At 39.9% G+C, this 17,774-nt stretch overlaps 1 long non-coding RNA gene across 1 annotated transcript; it reads right to left on the reverse strand.

The window, feature by feature from the left end:
- Window positions 1-290: 290 nt before the first annotated feature.
- On the reverse strand, window positions 291-16,021 carry LOC128572848 (uncharacterized). The gene is made up of 6 exons (XR_008376262.1): window positions 15,882-16,021; window positions 14,855-15,023; window positions 9,561-9,655; window positions 7,757-7,902; window positions 4,283-4,384; window positions 291-480 (listed from the first exon to the last, which is right to left on the reverse strand). It is a non-coding gene; the product is annotated as an uncharacterized LOC128572848 (long non-coding RNA).
- Window positions 16,022-17,774: the final 1,753 nt, after the last annotated feature.

The following is a 17,774-nucleotide window of genomic DNA, read 5'->3' on the forward strand; positions in this document are numbered from 1 at the left end:
GAACCAAATCAGGGGCTTACTGCAGCCAGCCTGGTCCCTGCCCCAAGAGCTGATAGTTACATTTGCAAGAATTTACATCAGTTGTTAAACATGGCCATTGTTAAAAATGGAATGATTTTACTTATAATTAAATTGATACATATAACGACCTGTTACTTCTCAGTCATTTTATTATTGTTGTTTATGCTCTCGGGGTGACCGATGACTTGTGTCTTTGTGGTAGAAATGTTGCATAATGGTGGCTACTGCACACCTCCTACCAACTCCAAACTGGAGGACATCACATTGGTATCTTGGATCAGCCATAGTGACTACATTAGCTGGGGTTTTCCAGGGAAACAGAGCCACTAGGATATATCGATATTAATAAGAGATTTATTATGGGAATTCATCATGCAATTATAGAAGCTGAGAAGTCCCACCATCTGTCACCTGCAGGCTGAAGAGGCGGCAAAGCCACTGGAGTCATTCAGTCCAAGTCTGGGGAGAAGAGGAGATCGTATAAGTTCCACAGTCTGAAGGCTCGAGAACCAGGAGCTCTGATGTCCAGGAGCAGTAAAAGGTGAATGCCCAGCTCAAAAAGAAAGAGAGAATTTGCCTTTCCTCTGCCTTTTGGTTCTGTTCTGGCTCTCAACACATAAGGTGGGTATTGCCTGCCCACATGGGTGAGGGCAGACCTTATTTACCCAGTCTACCAGTTCAAATGCTAATCTCTTCCAAAAACACTCTCACAAACACACCCTGAAAGAATGTTTTACCAAATATCTGGGCATCTTGTAGCCCAGTCAAGCGGAAAGATAAAATTAACTATGACAATGGGAGTATTGAGCCCAGGAGCTGGAGGTTGCTGTGAGCAGTAACACCACAGCACTCTACCCAGGGCAACAAAGTGAGACTCTGTCTCTAAAAAAAAGCCACAATGGGAGTATTTACACCACAGAAATTGGCAAACAGTACAAATTTGGGCTTGATCTATTGTTTTCTTGATTGTCTAAACTTTAAAAATTTATGGAGAAAATATTAATATTACAGATCAAGGTTTTTCAACCTTGGGCCAGATAATGTTATATTGTGGAAGGTACACCCCTGATCTCCCCTCATTAGATGCCAGTGGCACCCCTTCCCTAATTGAGACAACCAGAAATGTCTCTGGATTATGAAGTGTTATTTGAGGAGCAAAATCTCCCTCCTTTTATCAGCCACTGATAAAAGAAAAATTTTAAAGTGTTATATCTATCTGTAACCATTACTTAGAAAATAGGACAAAAAAAATGAGGAGATTCTCTTCCAGTATTTGAACTGTATTATTATTTCATTCAACAAAGACTCTTTCACGTCTTGAAAAACAAATGACATCCTGGTGTATATATTCATTTTTTTCATTTTTGCCTTATTCGCTAATTTAAGCAAAAATATCAGACAACATTCATGACAGAGCCAGACTTGTTAATCATTTATAATCACAGGTTGGCTGGGGATATAAGTTCTGCAAAAATCAACAAAAGCATTCTGAGATAATTGATTGGCTATATGGGATTTACAATAAAGATTATTGGGCAGCTTATTACTATTTATAAATTCTGTGCTCCACATCCTTTATGTGAATAAAAATTATATGTGCATACTTTTTTCTCCCCCTACAGGGCTAGTTTTTAAATATTTACCAGCCTAGGGCTGGCCACAATGCACCTCCTATATTGGTTGGTTCCAAGAATACTGTTTAGCAAAGAAACTTGGAATATCAAGACAAAAGAGAAAAATAGACTTGGAAGAAGAAACCTGAATGGCAGACAAGGGAGAACCAGTCCTGGGACCCCTGGATTTCCAGTGCTCTTGTCTGGCTTGCATCTCTGTTCCAAAAAACACAACTGAATCTTTATACTACATTTCTGCCATTTTGAAGTGTACTCTTCTTTTATACATTAATGTTTCTGACCTTAGGGTGCATCTTGCAACCAATATGTTTGTAGTGAAGACTATGAAGCTCTGCCCAGATACCCTGTTCAGGCCAGCACATCTGTCCTGCACCTGCTGGGAACAGGTGGAGGACACACAGTGACACCCTTCACGGGGCAGGCAGGGCTGTAGGGATCCGCCTCAGCCCATGTTACCACCCCTCCCAATGCATGCCTCCAACCAATGACCAATGTGAAGATGCAAAGGCCCAGCTCCATAGTCTCACTTTGAGGCAACTCTAAAGGATCTTTCCAGCTCTGGGGCACACCAGAGGATGACTGGAGGCTTTTAGCTGCAACCTCATTGCAGTCCAGCTTCTCCCTCTGCCAAATCCTGCCCTTCTCATTTCCTTGCAGATGCAGCTCCGAGAACATTCCCCAAGAAACCACAACCACTTGCAAACGAAGCAAAAAGAATGCCTTGACCCATAGACACAGGTCTTCTAATCCATTTGGTAGAGAATTATTCAATTTGCATTCTAGTTTTTACATCGGTCATTTTTGTGAATATTGTTGGTGAGAGTTACTCCAGAGCCCGACCCAAGACAGGTAACACCAACGGAATTGAATTTAGGAATGTTAAAAGTCAAGAAGCAGTTCCTGGATCCCAGGGGATCTACAAATATCGATCAGCGCTGTGAAGCCCAGGCTGAGACTCCAGCTAAGAGACCCCAGTGCTACCTTTTTTTCTTGAACGTTCCCGGGGATCAGGTCAGGGGGCGACGTAAACCCCAGCCAGTGCCTTCACCTTCATGACGTTTCTTATTTTCTCTTGTCTCCCCTTCTATTTCCTTTCTCCCAAAGCTTTCATATTAGTGGGATATTTAAAATAAATGAAGTTAAAGATGGGGTTCAGGAGAAAAAAATAGAGAAAAAAATGTAAGAATAGGACTAAGGAAGGAGCAAATACCCAAGGATGCAAAACTGATGCAAGGAAAGATAAGAAACACTAAGTGCAACTCAATAGCAAGCAGCTTGAGACTAGAAGAAGTGGATGGTTTCCTAATGAAACTAAGTCACCACAGTTAACCAATGAAGAGGAGAAAACTTAAGCAAACGCAACAGACAGAAAGAAAGGTCATTCTAGATGCCCCTGTTTTAAAAAAGCACAGATCCAGATATTTTCACTGTTGAAATCTATGTAATCATTAAAGAACTAATCATTCTAACATGGTTGAAGCCAATAGTTCTCAAACTTAGTGCTCTCAGAACTCCTCCATTCTTTAAAATCCTTGAGGACCTCAAAAAGCTTTGTTTATGTGGGTTATAACCATTAATATTTGCCATACTAGAAACAAAAACAGAAACTTTTATAAATTATATTATAATTAATTACATTATGATCTGTTTATTATATTATTTTATTTATTTATTTATTTATTAGAGACAAGAGTTTCACTTTGTCGCCCTCGGTAGAGTGCTGTGGCGTCACAGCTCACAGCAACCTCTCCAGCTCTTGGGCTTAGGCAATTCTCTTGCCTCAGCCTCCCTAGTAGCTGGGACTACAGGTGCCCACCATAACACCCAGCTGTTTTTTTGTTGCAGTTTGGCCAGGGCCAGGTTTGAACCTGCCACCCTCAGTACATGGGGCCGGCGCCCTACTCACTGAGCCACAGGCGCCACCCCTATATTATTTTATTTTAATATAATATTTTATAATATTATAAAATATGATATATAATATTTTACGATACATTTATATTATTTTATTTTGATATAATTGTTTATATTATATTTTAATAATATAATAAACACACCATAATATATTATTATATTTTTATAATCATAATTATAAATAATTATATAAATGTAATTATTATTAATAATTATATATTATAATATAATATGCATACACATATGTATTTACATAATACATATGTATATATATTACATGTACACATTATATAATATATAATTTTTTTTTGTAATTTTATTTTTTTAATGTTTTTATTGTTTTTATTGTAACAATAAGCCAGGTTACACTGATTGCATTTGTTAGGTAAAGTCCCTCCTGCAATCATGTCTTGCCCCCAGAAGGTGTAATAATTATTAATAATTATATATTATGATGTGTTTATAATTAATATAAAATATATTATGATGTGTTTATAATTAATATATAATATATTACGATGTGTTTATTATATTATTATATATGAATATATTATGTGTTTATAATTAATATATAATTATTATGATGTGTTTATTATATTATAATTTAATAATATAATAAGAACATCATATATTAATATAAACAACATGCCTTTATGAAAAAATAACTATATTTCAAAAGGATCTAGTGAGAAGCACAGTATTATTTTACAAACCTCTTTAATGTCTACCTTGATGGAAGATCACTGGATTCCCCCAGCTCCCTCTGCATTCAATCTGCTGCAATGTATTATTTTGGCTGAGGTAACACAGCGGATCTATCCTCACAGAGATAAGTAGTTGGAATAGGGAAGAATATCTTAATTAGATAATTGTGGATATTCTTTCTTGATACCACACCCATCCTCGGTAGCTTTTTTAAAGTTAGTTGCAATGTGGAATCTGAAACTACATTGAACTCTCCGTCCTCTATTTAATGTGAAAGTCTATGGTTCTTTTTTGAATCTTGTGTGGATCTTTTGCTCATACATGATTTTGTAACGTGGTGAATCGAATTTGGGAATTATTAGTTCCATAATTTATGAAGATCTTGCAAACGTTGACACATTTTTATTACACAATATTTTTAAAAATCATATTCATTAATATCACCGCCCCCATCTCGTCAAACAAGGCTTTTAATGATTGGGAAAGCATCAAGCTCATGGCAGCAGATATAATTTTCCAACATGTTAATTTCTGCTGAAAGCTTCTGCTTTATCACCAGCAGCAAATATTGTCAGATGTTTTCCGTGATTGGCTCACTTGGGTCATTTGCAAGAAAATGTCTACAAATTACCCAACTCTGGACAACCAGTTTGTCTGTTGGTTATTCTTTCTAGGAAAAACAGCGTTCCATTATAAAAGAGCTGGTTCGGGTTGCAATTCAGTCACCCAATGCTTTTCCAAAAGCCAACCCTCGCACTTGGTATGCAGCGGGAGGGCTTCCGTATACTTCCTCCTTCATCACGGGGAATATTAAAAAGATGCCTAATCAAGTGTCAAGATTTAATGAAATTAATAACTTTGACGGCTTTATTTAGAACATGTTTTAAGTGAAACTGGCCTTTTTTTTTCTTCGTGTGAGGGTATGGAATTGAAGAGTATGCCCATTGGTCTGGTTTGGGGCTAGCAATTTAATTCATGCTAATGTATCAGCTCATGGGATGTTGCTTTTATACCTTTGGTGCAAATGCCAGCATGGTGAAAAGACCAAAGAATGCAAGTGCTACTGTGAAAACTGCTTCGAGTTCACCTGTCCCCAAAGTGGACCACATTTTGAGAACAGCTGATCTGAAAACTATGAACTATAGAAAAATTTGGAAAACTCTCCGATGCCTTTTGTGAAACCATTATAAACTGAAACAGGACTAAGAAAAATAGTATGTATTTATTATGATCGCGCTTATGAATATTTGGGGTGTCCCAAAAGTCGCCCATCGAGTCACCATACGTAGAGAAAGTGGGAAATTGTAGCTACAAGTATCTTTATTTATAAAATATTCCTTACAGATTCTACAAAGAGGTAGCCAACATGTGGAGAATATTTTGTAAATTTTTGTAAGGGATATTTGGTAAATAAATGTACATGTAGCTTTTTTGGTAAATAAAAGTACATATTCCCTGTGTGGAGACTTTATGGGCGACTGTTGAGACACCCTGTAGATTAAAAAGTTGTGCCTAAAATATTAGCAAATAGAATTTACCAGTACATGAAAAAATACACTATGATTAAGTAGGGTTTACTCCAAGGCACTCTACCTAAAGAACTAATTATATGTGTGTATCGTCAAATTAAAAGAGAAAAAATAAATGATTGTATTTTTTCTTTTCTTTTTTTATGATTGTTATTTTTTAAAAAATTCCCAAGGAGACATTTCATTATAAATAAAAACTCTGAGTCAAATAGAGGGAAATTATTTAAATACAACAAAGACTATTTAACAAAATTCAAAAGGAGACAGCACTCTAAATGGTGAAAAACTAAATTAAGTATGGATCATCACTGTCACAATAATAATTTCATTTTCTTTTGAAAGTTCTATGAAAGAAATAAGAAAAAAATTATAAATATCATAAAAGAAGAGATAACATTATTGCATTCTGCTGATGACTAGATCATTTTCCTAGAAAACCCTACAGCCATTGACTTTTTAAAAACTAGAATTAATGGCTCGGCCCCTGTAGCTCAGCGACTAGGGCACCAGCCACATACACCGGAGCTGGCGGGTTCGAATTCAGCCCGGGCCTGCCAAACAATGATGGCTGCAACGAAAAAATAGCTGGGCATCGTGGCAGGCGCCCATAGTCCCAGCTACTTGGGAGGCTGAGGCAGGAGAATTGCTTGAGCCCAAGAGTTGGAGGTTGCTGTGAGCTGTGACGCCACAGCATTCTACCAAGGGAGACATAGTGAGACTCTGTCTCAAAAATAAATAAATAAATAAATAAACTAGAATTAACAAAGAAATGTGGCAATATAACTATTTTCTTTTCTTTTCTTTTTTTTTTTTGTAGAGACAGAGTCTCACTTTACCGCCCTTGGTAGAGTGCCATGACGTCACAGGACTCACAGCAACCTCCAGCTCTTGGGCTTCTGCGATTCTCCTGCCTCAGCCTCCCTAGCAGCTGGGACTACAGGCACCCGCCACAACGTCCAGCTATATTTTTGTTGCAGTTCGGCCAGGGCTGGGTTTGAATCCGCCACCCTCGGTATATGGGGCTGGCGCCCTACTCACTGAGCCACAGGCGCCACCCAGACAGAGTCTCCCTCAGTAGAGTGCTGTAGCATCATAGCTCACAGCAACCTCAAACTCTTGGGCTTAAGTGATTCTCTTGCCTCAGCCTCCTAAGTAGCTGGGACTACGGCGCCCACCACAACACCCGGCTATTTTTTGTTGCAGTTGTCATTGTTGTTTTAACTGGCCCGGGCTGGGTTTGAACCCGCCAGCCTCTGTGTACGTGGCCGGCGCCATAACCACTGAGCTATGGGCACTGCCCAACATAACTATTTTCAAAATAAGTTCAAAATTGATGTTTTTTCTATGTATGCAATAATGAGACAGAGATGGAAATAGGAAACTATTTCTTTTTTTTTTCGGCCAGGGCTAGGTTTGAACCTGCCACCTTGCATATGGGACCGGCGCCCTACTCCTTGAGCCACAGGCGCCACCCAAGAAATAGGAAACTATTTCATTCACAAACTAAAAAGTCTTAGAAATAAACAAAACAATTCTATAATATATGGAGGAAGATTTATAGAATGTTATTGAAGGACATAAAGCAATACACAAAAAAAGGAAGAACACAACATATTCTTGGCTAAGGAGGTAAAAAATATAGAGTCAATTCAAAAAAGTAATACATTAAGTTCATATTTTACTTTTATTTCACATGGTGAAGGGTTTTATAATAGAAAAAATGATCTTTAAGATCATACAGAAGTATAAATTTCCGATAACAGCCATGCTTTTATGAAAAAGCATAGTGAATTTTGGCTGCTAGTCTGCAGGACTATAAGAACTACCCTCCTATCATAAACAACCTTGAAAGGAATCACACAAAATAGATGACACAACTAGTTTTTCAGACATACGATAATAAGCAATGCAGGCCTGCAATCCCCGAGAGAAGAGAAATAAATGCGCCCTCACCCTGTAGCACAACGTGATACCTGGAGTTGGTGTCCAGGGGACAGCCCAGGTATGGGAAATCCAGACAGCGCCCTGTTGTCTCACTGAGTTGAGGAAGAAACTGCTCTTCTGGGAGATTGAGGAAGTGACGTCCATGAGGCAGTATACTGGAAGGGAGATGTACAGAAAGAGATGTCCAGAGATCTGCAAAGGGTCCCTTCACATCGCTGGCTAATGCTGACGTGCATATGTTTAGATGGAGCTCCCAAGACTGGATAAAGACCCACAATGCAGCAGTAGGACATATAATCCACAGAGCTCACACAGGGATGGGCATACAGCCGGCATAGGCTAGAGTTCTCCAAAGAGAATTACCTAAGTAGTGGAGCTAAATTATTCTTAGACTAAAGGCTGCTCTGACTCATCCTAATAAAGCTGCAAAGCAAGCTTTGAAAAGCTCAAACTGATTCCAAGTGACTGAACTGGATGTCAGATCAAAGGTCAAAAAAAAAAATTTTTTTTTTTTTGGCTAGAGTGCCATGGTGTGAGCCTAGCTCACAGCAACCTCAAACTTCTGGGTTCAAGTGACCCTCCTGCCTCAGCCTCTCAAGTAGCTGGAATTATAGGCACCCGCCCCAACACCAAGCTAATTGTTCCATTTTTAGTAGAGATAAGGTCTGGCTTTAGCTCAGGCTGGTCTCAAATTCTGGAGCTCTATGGATCCTCCTGCCTTGGCCTCCCGGAGTGCTTGGCCTCCCGGAGTGCTAGGCGGGACCATTGTGCCCAGCCCAAAGGTCAATATTTTTAAAGCAATGCAATTTCTAGAGAAAAATACAATATCTGCAATGAAAAATACCCTGGATGGCATTTAAAACTAATTAAACATATAGAAGAAAATATCAGTGAACTTGGAAACTTAATCATAAAAGTCATAAAGAAAGAAAGAGAAAAAAGATGTTAAAACGGAAGAGAGTGTTAGCAACTCATGGGACAGTATTAACCAGTCTAACGTATCTGTAATTGGAATCCTACGAAGGTCATACATGGGAGACTATTTCAAGGAATACTGGCCTAGAATTTTCCAAGTTTGATGCAAACTAGAAGCTCAAAAATGTCATGAACTCCAGTAGAAAACTACACCAAGATACAGCATACTCAAATTTCTGAGAAGCAGTGGTAAAGAGAATATGTTAAAAGCTGCTCCCAAAAGTCATTATATAAAGAGAAACAAAGAAAAGAATGACGACATTCTTCCCATCAGAAACCAGGCAGGCCAGAAGTACCTTAAAGTACTGGGGGGTGGCAGTGGGAAAAACTGTAGACCTAGGATTCTATACTCAGCAAAAATGAGGGTAAAAATGTTTTCAGAAAAAAGTTGAGAAAATTCATTAACACCAAACCTACGCCACAAGAAATGTTAAAGAAAGTTCTTCAGATGGAAGAAACATCATGCGAAATGAAAAGAAAAATACAGCAATGTTAAACATGTGGATAAATAGGAAGGACTTTTTTCTCATTTTTGATCTCCTTAAAAGAAAGATAATTATTTAAATCAATCATTGCTTTAAATATAATTGATTAAACAGGATAATGGAAAGGCAGAGATTATCAGATTGCCTTCATGGGGCCAGAGCCCTACTCCTTTGAGCCACAGGCACCACCCTATCAGATTGACTTTTAAAGAGCAAAATCAATTGTGTAGCGTCTATGAGAATCCCACTTTAAATACAAAGAAACAAATAAGTTAAAGGTAAAAAGATGGGATAGGATATATCCATGAAGCCATTAATAAAAAGAAATTGAGGCCAGACACAGTGGCTCAGACCTGTAATCCCAGCACATTGGGAGGCAGAGGTGGGAGGATCACTGGTGCCCAGGAGTTTGAAGTTGCAGCCTAGGTGTCAGGGTGAGACCCTGTCTCTAAAAAATTAAAAAAAGAGAGAGAACACATGTATAATGTCTACAAAGGGCTAAAACAATGTCCAGTGCATAGTAAATACTCGATAATTTTAGCGTACCGTTATGGTCATTTCCTTAAGTATGTTACAGTTCATTCATCCTGGGTTCATTCTTTCAACAAGCGTTTATTTAGCAGTTATGATGCAATGAGCTAAATACTTAAAACAAAAGACTGAAAAACAAAGTAGGAAGTGGCTTTGTCACCTAAGGAGGTGTGATGTTAGGCCAGTCATTTGAAAACAAAGAACAATTTACTAAACCAGCAGAGATTTGGAGAAAAATAAATGAGATCAGTGTATCAAAATGCATAAATTTGTTATCGTAAGGAGACTAAATCACAGTGAAGCTCAGTTATCAAAAATAGCATAATTTTCTTTTGATTGCTAAAGATTTTTAGTAATTAACTACATTACATATATTTCCTGTATATATTATACATAGTCATTTCCTACTAAAGAACCCCAAACTTTCAGTCTCAGAATTCTTCAGAAAGATAAGGGACAGAAATAATGTATGACTCTGAGTTTTTATTGGACTGATGAGAAGTTCTCTGAGATTTACTACTTCCGGGACTTGCATGCCCCCCTGTTAGATTCCAAGTCCCTCAAACTTCCAAAGCGGGAAACATACAGGCCATGGGTTCTCAATCCAGGCCGCTTTCTCACTGGTGTTATCTGAGAGCATTTGGAAAACACTAAAGCTATACCCCACCCCTGACCAATTACAGCAGAATCTCTGAATGTGGGGGCTGGATATCATCCGGTGTAGAGAATTACTTCTGGCGGATTAAATGTCAACCGCGCAATTAGAAAATTCATCATTTCCCAACATCTGCTTCTCCCACGTCATGGTTTTGCGAGTACCTGCTCCATACAAAGCATCTCAATATACCCTCTACCTCCCACCACAATAATCATTCTGAAAGGCCGATATGATCACGTCCTTATCCTGCCTGAAATCCCTAGGAGGACTCTTAATTTTATCTCGCCAGGATAAAATCCAAATTCCATGAGACTCTTCCTGATCGGGCCCCTCTTGAGTATTTCTTTCATCAGTTCTGGAAATCTATAGCTTACACTAGCACAAATTATACAGCACATCACTTACTAGAAATTCTGAAATCTGGAAAAATCTCTGAAAACTGAAATATTTCTTGGTAACTCATTCGCTGGTAGAACCTGAATGGAAATCCTTATAATCTAAATTGATTCCACTCTGGGTGACTATTCAGTAAATTTTTTGCAGATACATGAATGAGTTCCATTACACAAATTCTTCCAGAACTTTCACTTCTCATCAGCAGGTGAGCTCCGTTTCTTCGTCTTGAAACTGAGAGTGATTTTATGACCGCCCGGATGAATAACAATCAGCAGAAGAGATGTTGCTTGACTTCGAAGGCTAAGTCATGAAGGGTCATGTGGCTTCTGCCTGTTTTCCTTTTCCTCGCAAACTGCTTGTCCTTGAAACTCAGCTTCCATGTTGTGAGGAAGGCCAGGCCACTTGAAGAGGCCGCCTGCAGGTGTTCTGGCCCACAGCCCCTGCTGAGGCCTCAATTACCAGCCAGCCTCAACCACCAGACTTGAGAACGAGTGAGTGAGCCTTCAGGGGGAGTCCCTGCTCTGGGAGCCCAAGCACCCCACCTGCTCTAACAAGCTGATGCCACGGACCCCTGCCTGAAATGCAGATTCATGAGAAAAATCAATGCTTTTGTTGTTTTATTAGAAATCTGCTATGTTTGGGGGTAATTATGCAGCCACAGTAAGTTAAATACCATCCTGTCACTTTGCTGAGATATTTGACAAATTGTGAATTCTGAACCTTTCAAAGGTTTCACATAAGATCTGCACACTATAATTTTGCATTTGTACATCTAGTTTTTGGGGGGGTTGAGACGCAGTCCCACTATGTCGCCCTGGGTAGAGAGTGCCATGGCGTCACAGCCCACAGCAACCTCAAACTCTTGGAGTTAAGTGATTCTCTTGCCTCAGCCTCCCAAGGGAGGGAGTACAGGCCCCCACCACAATGCCCCGCTATTTTTTGGTTGTAGCTGTCATTGTTGTTTGGCAAGCCTGGGCTGGATTTGAACCTGTCAGCTCCAGTGTATATGAATGGCGCCCTAGCCACTGAGCTACAGGTGCTGAGCCTGCACATCTGTTTTTTAATGGAATTAAAAGTTCTTTGAATACAAAAACTAAGTCTTCTTCGCGTGGTACCCTCAGAACAAGCATCTAAGATTTTGTAGGGCCTCAAGGCATGCTTGTTGAATTAACGTTGAACAAATGGGGGAATAAACACATTAATAAGCACAGTTCCAAGTAAGTGGTTATTTTGAAATAGTTGTTTAGAAGCATTTACTTTTATTCAACTCAATCCATTGCTTGAGAATGTCTTATTTTATAATTATTTCAGTTAATGAGCTATTGAAAGTGTCAACTGTTTTCCTAGCCTGTTTTTAAATCCAAAAATATTATCTATGATGATTCCATACTTAATCAAACTAAAGTCCAAATTATCCTTGGCTGTTTCCTAAACTCAAATCAATCTCTAAAGGTGGAGATGTTTCCATTGCTGAGGATAATCGGAGCAATTCGACATTAACTCTGAAGGTAATTCCAAAACAAGAGATCCTATTGTTCTTGCAGTGTTCAAAGGCAGAGAGGCAAAGACTTCAGCATCCATGGCAACACCTTTGAAAGTTTAAAAAAAAAAAATACCCCACTGATTTGGAGTGTAAGTTCTACTTTGCATGGCAAAAATATAAGTGTGCTTATCTCCTGGACACACATCATGTCACACGTGTGTTTAATTTTATGAAGAGAACAGGAGGAAGGAGAAAATCCATAGTATCGTAAAGGCGTGAACAGATAATGTTCATTTCTTTTTTAACATTCCTGTTGGGAATACTCGTTTTAGCTCTTCCCAGGGAATGTTATAATGATGGAATAAATGAGGTGCTGTGTTTCTCACTGTTGCTGCCCGACACTGGTTTGATCAGCCGTCAGCGGACACTGGCTGTCCTGGTTTCCCTCCCGCTGTCCTCACTTTAGTTCAGCTGCTTGTAGCTGGGTTGAACGTAAGAGCGTCTCAGCATCACTCCCCTTCAGAGGAAAGTCCATGTGACAACAAAAAACATAGGGGAAATAAATATAAATACAGCAGAACCTCTGATGACCGTCCAAGTGACTGCAACAAACTGGTCAACACGTGGGTGTGGTCAACATAAGGAACTAGGCCCCCTGTACTGATATGTCCATGTGGTATGTGTCCGGTCTATGAAAATTAAGTTACCTTAGTAGGTGGTTAATGCAGGAAGGTGCGGTCAACTATGGAGGTTCTACTGTATATATGGTAATAACATCTTGCTGGTGGGACGATGGATAACCTCACCCATATACCTATACAGTTAGGATATCGCAAAGCACAGCTTGGCCTGACTACAGACTCCAGCTCAGGGGCCACATCTGTGCTGATGCAGTTTGCTGCAGCCCTGCTGGAGTATGGGGTAAATTGGTATTGACGGAGATTGATACATGACTAGTCTGATGAACAGCCGTCTCATTCCTGGGGCCATCTCATCCCTGGGGCCACCAGTTTCTATGACTGGTATCTCAGCACTTTTCTAGGCCTGGAAAATGCCCAAAAATCTGGCAATGTACATCCATGATCCTCTTTTACGTCTCCCCACCCCCACCTCTATATTCTGAGCCCTGGTGAAGTTCTGGGGACTGAAGGATAGAGAAAGTGCAAGGGCAGAAATTCCCATTCGATAGGGTCACCAAACAAAATACAGGATGCCCAGTTAAATGTGAATTTCACATAAAGAATGAATAACTTCGTAGTGTTTAAGTATGAATGAAATATTGCATGGGACATACATGTTCAAAAAAACAAGTATTCACCATGTGAAATTCAAATTTAATGGAGTATCCCTGTTTGATTTTTTTTTCCTCTAGATCTGCTAACCTTAAATTGTGACGTTCAGTGAGAGGTAGAACAACCAGGAATGAATACCTTATGCTTAACAAGGGGAATTCTTAGGTATATGTTGACTCTGGAGTTGCCCACAGAAATGTACCTACAACACCAGACTATGAAAAGAGCAGTCCCTAAAACCAGCAGGTCAGATGGAGGCAGTCTGAAGGGTGCAAGTGCTTAAGGAGCTGAAAATGTTTTATTGGTGTACGATAGGCAGAGACCCAGTCAGCTCGTCCTACAGTCCTGTGAAGAGGTACTTGTCAGCATCACTTGTATAGATGAGCTCAAGGTCTCTTCCCATTTCCAGAAAAGGAGTTGAGAATTTCAAAGCAAATACTTTTAGGAATGTGTCAAAATCTGAAGGAAATCTCCATTGCCAAACAGAGACATACAGACCAAAGATCCTACTCTGTTTGGAAGAAAAGGAAAGAGAAAGAGAGAGAGAGAGGGAGGGAGGAAGGAAGGAAAAGAAATGTAGCTACATTGACAAGGAAATGTCACATAGGCATCACGAATGTGCTCAAAAATTTACAATTATTGGGTAGCACCTGTGGCTCAAAGGAGCCGGGTGCTGGTCTCATATACTGGAGGTGACGGGTTCAAACCCAGCCCCGGCCAAAAAAAGAAAAAAACCTTACGATTATTTTTCTTGAACAATCCAGTACAGATAGAATGGAAAAGTGAACATCTGAAGTGATAAATATGGAGTGACAAGTGCAGTCTAATCTGACTAATTCTTACTTTTTCGTCCTCCATCCTGATGGTTCTCATAAAAAAAGGAAAAAGGAATCTCACTCCAACTCTTAGCAGATATTGAAACCATGGCAGTGTAACTTCATGTGACGAAATCATTGTTTTAAAAGCTAGTGTGGAATGTATTTAAATTTTATTTGTTATATGACTTAAAAATGATTGAATGAAGCTAGTAAAAAATGACTGGACGTGTATAAATGTATTTATATAGATAATTAGTTACTAATAATCAAATTGTAAAACAAGAAGCCCCACCTAAGTTTGAGACTAAAAGAGATTTGTCCAATTTGTTTTGTTTTGCTGTCATCCCATAAGGTAGTTTTTTTTTTATCTTTTTTATCCCTGGCACACTTGAACCTGTAAGTTAAACTTCCGAGGCACACTTAAATTATGTTGATCAAAAAAAAAGAGTTAAGAAAAGAATATACTTACTGTGCTTTGAACTTCTTCTGAAAATTATTTAATCAATGATCTTTAAACATTTTCCCAGAACACCAGTTGAAAATCACTGCCATAAGGTAGAGATCTCATCAAAGTATTCTTGAATGGTCAACTACGAAGGATTCTGCAGGTGATAGGAGAGCCTCTTTGGTCCCCGCAGCTGAGGATGGAATCAGATTGCACAGTGCAGTCAATAGCAGTGGCGCGGTGGGTGCTGAGTGGGTAAGCACCTCTGGTGCCCACAACCATCCCTGGTTACTGGAATGGAATAAGGACATGGGGACACAAGGTGGGGGCAGGGGGTGTCACTGATGAAATACAGCCTGAGTGAGAACAGAGCGCCCCAGAGAAAAGAGCAGAGAAACAGGGAGAGGCATTTCGAATGCACAGCAATACCCAAACTTTTGAGCACCAGGGACCAGTTTCATGGAAGATAAATTTTCCAGACGTGGGCCAGGGATAGGTTTTTACATGATTCAAGCAAATTACATCTCCACTTCAGATCATGAGGCATTCGACTCTCTTAAGGATCGCGCCACCTAGATCCCTCACACACGCAGTTTATAGTGGGGTTAGTTCCAGTGAGGATCTGCTGCTGCTGCTGATGGGACAGGAGGCGGAGCCCAGGCCGGGAGGTGAGTGATGGGAGCAGCTGTAAATGAAGCCTTGCTCTCTTGCTCAGTGCTCACGCGTCATGCTGCGTGGCCGGGGTCCCAACAGGCCCGAGACGGTACCAGTCTGTGGCTGGGTTTGGGGACCCCAATGTTAGGAGGAATGAGGGAAGATGGAGGCACAGTGGGGGGCAGGTGAGAGATTGCCCAGCTTACTTCTCCTCTGAAAAACCCCCCAAATTATTTCAGCTCTTCAGTGATTGGTTTGGAAGGAATTATATTCTGCCAAAATAAGACTTCCAAGTAAAAACAATTCTGTTAAACATCGTAGAGGGAAACCGACCTGTTTTCACTGGACCTGGTCACCTCCCCTGCGTGTGCTCTCTCCCCACCTGCTAATCACTGACCTGTCTTTCAGTGACCTGAGTTCCAGTCCAGTTTCCTCTTAGTGTTTTAGGCCCATGTAAAAGCTGCTCTTGCTCATTTTAAAAGCCTGCTGAACTGTGTATTCACTGAAGGCAGGAACAATCTAATAAATATCGATATTTTCCACAGAACCTGAAACCCAGAACACAAGGCTTTAGAAATTGTAGGAGTTTAAATGAATTAATGAATGCCATCTCCAAAATGCTAACATTTAAAAAATAATAGTTTTGTTTGTTTGTTTCTTTTTCTTTTCTTTTCTTTTTTTTTTTTTTTGCTTAGAGACAGAGTATCACTCTGTTGCCCTGGCTAGAGTGCAGTGGTGTCATCATAGCTCACAGCAGCCTCAAACTCCTGAGCTCAAGCAATCCTCCAGCCTCAGCCTTCTGAGTAGCTGGGACTACAGGCATGTGCCACCACACGCACCCGATATTTTACTATTTTTATTAGAGATGAGGTCTCACTCTTGATCAGGCTGATCTCAAACTCCTAACCTCAAGTGATCCTCCTGCCTCGGCCTCCCAGAAAGTTAGGATTGCAGGTGTGAGCCACTGTGTCTGGCCTATACTTTTAGTCTCAAAAAAACAAAACAAATCTGAATCACACAGAGATCATCTTGCCTTGACAGTTCCTGCAGACGCCCTTCAAATGAGACTGAAGTACAAAGTTAGGGAAGTGCATAATAGACTTCAGTCTCCCAAGTTATCAGTTTGGCAGCCTTCACCAGCATTAAATTAGCCAGAAGAAAATGAAGGGAAGTCTGCCAGCATGTCATACGCATCGGGGAAAAGTACAGAATGAAATCATACTGACAAAATACGTTTCTTTTTTTCTATAGAATTGTTCATTTGATCTTTATTGCAAACCTTCCTCGACATGATTAACCAAAGAATGAAAATTGATGAGATGAGACACATAAAAGGCTATTGATTATCTAGTCCAATTACTAGACCACGTATATGAGCTCCCTATAGAAACAGTTTCTCGAACTTGGTCTGTTCCATTTGCAGTCCTCTAAATGTTTTCAAGTCTTTTTCTGAGGAGCAGATTCCAGTTAGGCACATCTTAAATACCTGACAGTTTTCCTAAAACTTCTGTTTCCATTTGTCTCATTTAAGTTTTGCCCCATTACTCCTGGTTAGACCCTCTTCCCGTCACCATCTTGGAGATAATTTCCATGTTCCTTTTTAGGCGTAATTTAACCATGCTTCACACATTAACTCGAGTAGACAGTATATGGTATAAATTACAGAAAACAGCGATGTGTGAAGACATTCTGTGGTGAATAAATTAAGGCATTAATTTCAGACTTATCAAACTAACACTTTTTAAAATTTGTGGTTCCTATAATTTTCAGACCTGTTTCTAGAGTCTTTGGAATGGGGGAATTAAATGAAAGAGATTAGTCTGAAATTTCTACTTTTATTTCACAGGATGGAGTCCAGCCAGTCGTGAATACTTAAAAGAGGCAAAGGGTTAAGAAAGAAAATCAAACATGGAGGCCTCACTCTGATCTAAGGAGATGGTAGCATTTGGACACACAGGTGAGAAAGAATGGGTTTAGCAACACATTGATCTGGCACTGGGGAGAAAGCAAAATGTATTGACAATTAAGAGAGGACTTTCTTTTTTCTTTTTTTTAAGACAGAGTCTCACTATGTCACCCTCGGTAGAGTGCCGTGACATCACAACTCACAGCAGCCTCAAACTCATGGGCTTAAGCGAGTCTCTTGCATCAGCCTCCCAAGTAGCTGGGACTACAGGTACCCACCACAACACCCAGCTATTTTTTGTTATTGTTGTCATTGTTATTTAACAGGCCCTCGCCGGGTTCAAAGCCACCAGCCCTGGTGCATGTGGCTGGCACCCTAACCACT

Source organism: Nycticebus coucang, chromosome 20, assembly GCF_027406575.1.
Source record: "Nycticebus coucang isolate mNycCou1 chromosome 20, mNycCou1.pri, whole genome shotgun sequence".
NCBI lineage: Eukaryota > Metazoa > Chordata > Mammalia > Primates > Lorisidae > Nycticebus > Nycticebus coucang.